Source organism: Condylura cristata, unplaced genomic scaffold, assembly GCF_000260355.1.
Source record: "Condylura cristata isolate star-nosed mole 26May11 unplaced genomic scaffold, ConCri1.0 scaffold00008, whole genome shotgun sequence".
Lineage (NCBI taxonomy): Eukaryota > Metazoa > Chordata > Mammalia > Eulipotyphla > Talpidae > Condylura > Condylura cristata.
The window spans coordinates 16,019,538-16,025,520 of NW_004567109.1; positions in this window are offsets into that span (position 1 = coordinate 16,019,538).

A 5,983-nucleotide genomic window follows, 5' to 3' on the forward strand; every position below is an offset into this window, starting at 1 on the left:
GAGTTTTACGTAAGCTAATTTCAAGGTATTTCTAAAATATATAAACTACCAATACTCTATTTTTGCAAGGAACCAGGTAAGAGACATTTAGGGGTTTGGCAGTGCACCTTACTGAACCAGTAAATCTTTGTATTAAGACCTAAAACAACCTATCATCATTCAGATATCCTAAATATTTTAGGATTATGGCAGAAGACTAGTTGAAAATATCTAAAATCTTTCATATTTGAAAATTTCTCATTAAACTTAAAATTACTCTTACCTAGGTAGTATTTTCAAAAACAAAAGCTGAAAGTAGAGGCTGACCAGAGATTATATACAGATCGTTTTCCTATGGCAAGGAAGGTGTTAATGCTTAAAAGTTAAGGTAGTGTGTGAAGAGAATCTGTCAGTAAGTTCTCTTACTCTCTAAAGAGAAAAAAACAAAACTGGAGGTTCTACCAGTTCTTAAGAATAATTCTGACATTTATGTACTGACATGTCCCACATTTTCTCAATCAGCAAGGTGGATATTGCCTCTGATTAACAGATGAGACAATTAAGGTCAGAACTTAAGGTAGTGAGACTGGTGACTGAACAGGTTTTATTTTAAACAGTCCTTTTGGAACTGTCTGTCCTTGTAGGTCTCCTGAATTGGCAAAGAATTTTAAGACAAACATCACCAATCTGAATAATTACAAAAATAAGCCTATCAGAATTCGAAAGTATGAGGCAGGGAATTTAATCATCTTCAACAATATACAATATCTTGAACTAGATTTATGCAAGTAGTGCTGAGTGATATCCCAACAGTGTGACCTGTTTGTATGTCATTTATATGTTAATTTTATATACAAAAGTATTTGAACAAGTTATTCTCTTAAATACTGTAAGCAGTTTTGTTTTCTTTGTTTATATAATTTTTCGCACTGACCTTTTTTCCTAGGATATAACGTTAAACTCCTCCCCCTTAGAGATTATGAAACATTCCAAAATTACAGTTAAATTGGAGAGGCATTATTTTAGTCCTAAAGATAAACTCTAAACATCAAAAATAAAGAACTGAACTTCACAGAGGTCTTTGTGAATTAGCACAATTAAGCTTTATGTCATTTAACTTTGATACCTCAACATGATACTTTTTGTTATCATCTTTGTTCTTTAATGATTGTCTTTGATGCCAATTTGCGGGTTACAATGATTAATTTATAAAAAATAGTTTCTTACAAATCACTGAAACCTTTGTTTTATGGTACTTAATTCTTAAACTTTTTCAAGATTCCCTTGAAATTTCCAGTTGCTTCAAGGCTGGATGATGAAGTATATCAGCTTGATCCCTGTCCCAAACTGACCTTCCTGTATGGGGAGTCTTAACAAATAAGTGGTATCCAGATGATGGATCAAACTTAGAAGTTTTAGTTGTTGGGGCCGATAGGGGAAATGAGTGATTTGAGTTTTGTTCATAGGAGTTCATGAAGTAGTTGCTTGCATGTGTATTGTCTAATACACTTTATGATCTGAATCTTTTATGCTTTCTTCTCTGCATGCGAACTTTACAGACATCAGCATGAATGTGCAAAGTCCACTGAACACTGTGCCCCTAGCACTTGTTCAGTAATTCTTTTGGAAATAATGCTTCCTCGTGATTTTTTATAACAAATATCAGGCAAACAAACACAATGCAGCTATCAAACTTACCAACCCAGGACAGCTCATCTGTTCGATCATTTTAGTATCAGGAAAAAGATCATGATATGTTTGTAAGTTGTAAATAATTCCACTTACTATATATTTTATATGTGTGTGTGTGTGTGTGTGTGTGTGTGTGTGTGTGTGTGTGTATGATTTTAAAGACCATTTTTTTTCTGGAGTGAAACTTAATGGTTTCTGAGAAAATGGAATTCTTTGACTTTCAAATGTGGGAAAATGTTACATAGGGGTATAATCTGTTAAAATAAGATTTATGCCAAGGATTTTTTTTTTTTAATATTAGGTAGGTAATGGGGGTGGGTTACACCAAAATTTGTTCTAACAGGGATTTTTTTTATCAGACTCTGCACACCCTTGTCTCTCTGGTCCTCAAGGGTATCTGATGGGATGTAGTCTTACAGAAATAAAGCCCCACTGCAATCCAGCCTAGCATCTGCAGGAAGCAAAATGAATTAGATCAGCAGTTTAAAAGATCTTTATTTTTTTACCCAAGAAACCTTTCTTGAAATGAACTATTTCATAGAGAAGCCCAACATTTAAGCCCAAACTCTAAAATCAGAATTATTCTGGTTAAAACCCCCATATGAAACATCCCCAGATATCTCTGCAAAACTAGTTCAGCCTTGAAAACCTTGGAACTTGAATTACTTTTGGGTATTCCTTCATTACACATGTTTCTCACTGAGCTGTAAGCAGGCAGGCAAAGGGTTGCTTAGAACAGCAAATCATATCTTTAATATACAATATTCTGTAGTTACCATAGGATTTTCAAGAAGAAATTTTTCAATATTGTATTTTTGTGTAATGAAATCAAGTTATGCTTTTATGTGCTCAATGGATGAAAAAATCTCAGTGTTTCAATTACTTATGCGTTATTTTACCAAGTCATGCTTAGATATATTGAAATATCTGTGCACGTTTTATATATGTATGTGCATATCTACATAAAGTTAATGCTATGGAAAAATCACTAGAAATAGTAAAGCATAAGGTAAGTTTAATTGGGAAGGGTAATAATAGGTACTAGAGGACCAAACTTTAGGTTATAAATGCAAAGTTCTATGTTATTTTATACTAGAATAGATCAGTATTACTATTTATCATTTCTACAGCATTTTATATTTGCAAATATTTAAAAGATTTTTGTTCTTATTATCTATGAAATAAGACAGTTATCCCATATGAAAAGTAAAGCACAGAACAGTAAAGCAACCTGCCTACCACCTAGAGAAAGAATGGCAAAAACAGGAATTAGAATTATTTTCTGACTCCTAGAATATTAGTTTCATTTACTAATATGTGTTATATGTCACTATTTTATAAGATGATTTTTTACAAGTAATGGTCAGTTGTTTTAAAGTGGACATCATTGTATGTGGATAAATCCTATACAAATAAATTTATGTCATGTAAAGGATGTGACTTTAGTTATAAGAGTTTCAATGATAAAAATTCAGGGTATCAAAGAAATGGCAATTTTATAGCTATTTTATATATTGTGAAGTATAATTAATATTTTATTATACAGTAGCTCCCTAACTATTCATGCTAATGACTACATGAAATCCACAGAAATCTATAAACTTCATTTCTAACATATCAACCTTCTTCCTATAAAACTTAGAATTCCAACAAAAAGTCAAACACTGTAATAATAAATAAACAACACACAAAAGAAGCCAAGGGACATTTTTAAAGGCACACACTTAAATAGTTTGATAAACACTTTTCCTTATTCCGTTTTGTTTTCTCATGTCAGCAAAAACAATAGCCTTCACATAGAAAACCAATGGCCAAAGTAATGTCAGACACCACTTTACTTTTGGATTTGATTAGATCATTTGATTAGATTCAATGCAAAAATTACATTGAATATAGCTTGTAGATTACAATTTAAGAATTTATTCTGCATTGCTTTTTTCTTTTGGATTTTTAGATATACAAATCCATCCTATAGTTTCTTGGCTTTCCCAGTGGGAAAGTCTTTTAATTCCTTGTTGTAATTAGGTAGTTATTACAACTACCTAATTCCTTAGAGAATAATTTCTTTTTATTTAGCCACAAGGGGGTAAAAATGGAGCAACATTTCTGCCTAGATCAGGGGTTCTCAACTTTGGCTGCATATTAGAATAGTTGTGGAGATTTTTAAAAATACATATACCTAGGGATGTAAGAATATTGGGCAGATGGGATCTGGGTATAAATACTACTTAAATCTTCCTAGTGTATTTTATGTTTACTTATCATTAAAGTAAAAATTTTTAAATTACAGATACCCAGTCCAACATAATAATAATTTTTCTGAAATTTCAAGATACTGTGTCTATTCCAAATTTGGGACATCCGTTAGAACAAATAATATGGAAATTCTAAATTACCAGGTGGTCCTAAAATAGCCTATTTTTATTTGAGATGCCTTTGCCTTTGATTATGGGCATTACATTCTGGAAATTCAAACAGTACTTCAGGCTATTGGAAAACTATGTGAGGAATACATGGCTGAAATACTGTACCCTAAGTTTTGCAAGCTTTCCATGCTTTTGCTTTTGAAAAAGAAACCAGAGCACTGTCCAAGCACTATGAAGTTTAATTGTTACACATTAGAACTCCATCAGCGAATTGAATTAAATCATTTTTTTATTCAAGTTAAATATCACACTGGAAAAGTAGGAGTCAATACTGAAATGTGTTATTTAATGTCTGGATAAATCTAGAAACGACAATTAATTTCTTCTGCATGCCTTCCCATTCAATTTTTTTAAGTAACTTGAAACCATCCTCATTCCCACTTTTAAGATTATGTTTAAATTCAAACATAAGCACATCCCTTTAGCTGTAATGTATATACAGGCAACTCTCTTGGTGAGTCACCTACAAAAAAAATTTTATCCAACCAACCAAGTGGCATTTTCTTGCATAATTCAAAAAAGTTTAACTGCTGAAATAACAGTAGATTCTGTGTGGCTATTTGCGTTCACTTAAAACTATTTTTTTCCCCTGGAGGAAAAACATCCACCAGGAATACAGCAGTGGAAAACCGGCGCCTGTAACCTTGGCATCCGATGCTGCAGTACAGAGGGCCCATGTTAAAGAATTGAGAGCCAAGGCTTTGGCCCCACCCAGCGCCAGGCCGGTGGCCAGCTGGCTCCGCGTGCTGTTTCCAGCAGTGAGTGGGACTCGGGAGTAGGCGTCTTTCTTCTCAGGCCTGTTTCCCTCCACGACTACTTTCCTAATAAGTTACCAGAGTTCGACCGTTGCACCCCCTAAGAAGCCCACGACCTACCAGACACACCCCTCAAGTTAGACTGAGGGAGTGGACCGAATGGAAACTGTTCTGTCACGCCTTGTGAGTGCCCAATAGAGAGTCCACGTTTGCCGGACCCCAGCCCTCCGAAGCCGGCACTCCCGCCACCCCCTTTTAAACCAGGAGGAAACCGGCGTCAGAAGAGGAATGAGTGGCCCGAAGCCACCCACGACAGCAGAGCGCAGTGGGATCGGGCCCAGGGGGTAGCTGCCGCAGCCGCGCCTCTCCTAGGGGTGAGCTAACCTGCGTCACCCCAGCTCCGGGCTACATCATTGCAGCCGCGCTTAGCGGCGCGTGGTTTCGCTTCACGGGTTTCAGTTCCCGTCAGTCAACCACCACCGTCCGAAAACTGTACAGTACGACGTGAAGAGACCACTTTCCGGTAACTTTTATTACAGCATATTGCTACAGTTGTTCTATTTTATTAGGAGTTACTGCTAATCTGTCACTGTGCTTAATTTATAAATTAAACTATCATAGGCACAACATAGTATATGTAAGGTTCCACACTTGCAGATCGCAGACACCTGGGCAGGGCTCTAGGATGCTTGTCCTCCCCGGGGAGCCCACTGTTCTGTGGTGTAGGGCAGTGATTCACTTAGACCTCGCAAGCTGCCTGTGTACACACACACACACACACACACACACACACAGCCTACGCCCTGAGAAAGGGAGAAAGTTGCATGTGCTGGAAGTATATACATTTTTCATTGAATAAGTATCTTAGTGTCTGCCACTTGCAGCTGCCTCTGAATGTCCAGACCCCAGCAACAATTCAATTAATTTGGGAGGGGAGAGTATCATGTTAATTGTTACACAAAAACAAGAACAGATTTAAAAAAAAAAAAAAGATTTATTTATTTGTGCATACAGAGCTGGGGTACAGGCCAGAGGCTCAGGGGCCGCGAGAGGCTTCACCAGAGACAGAGTGGGACGCAGAACAGGCAGATCGACGGGGTACAGTGCTGAGGGGAGCAGCGGGTGGGTCAG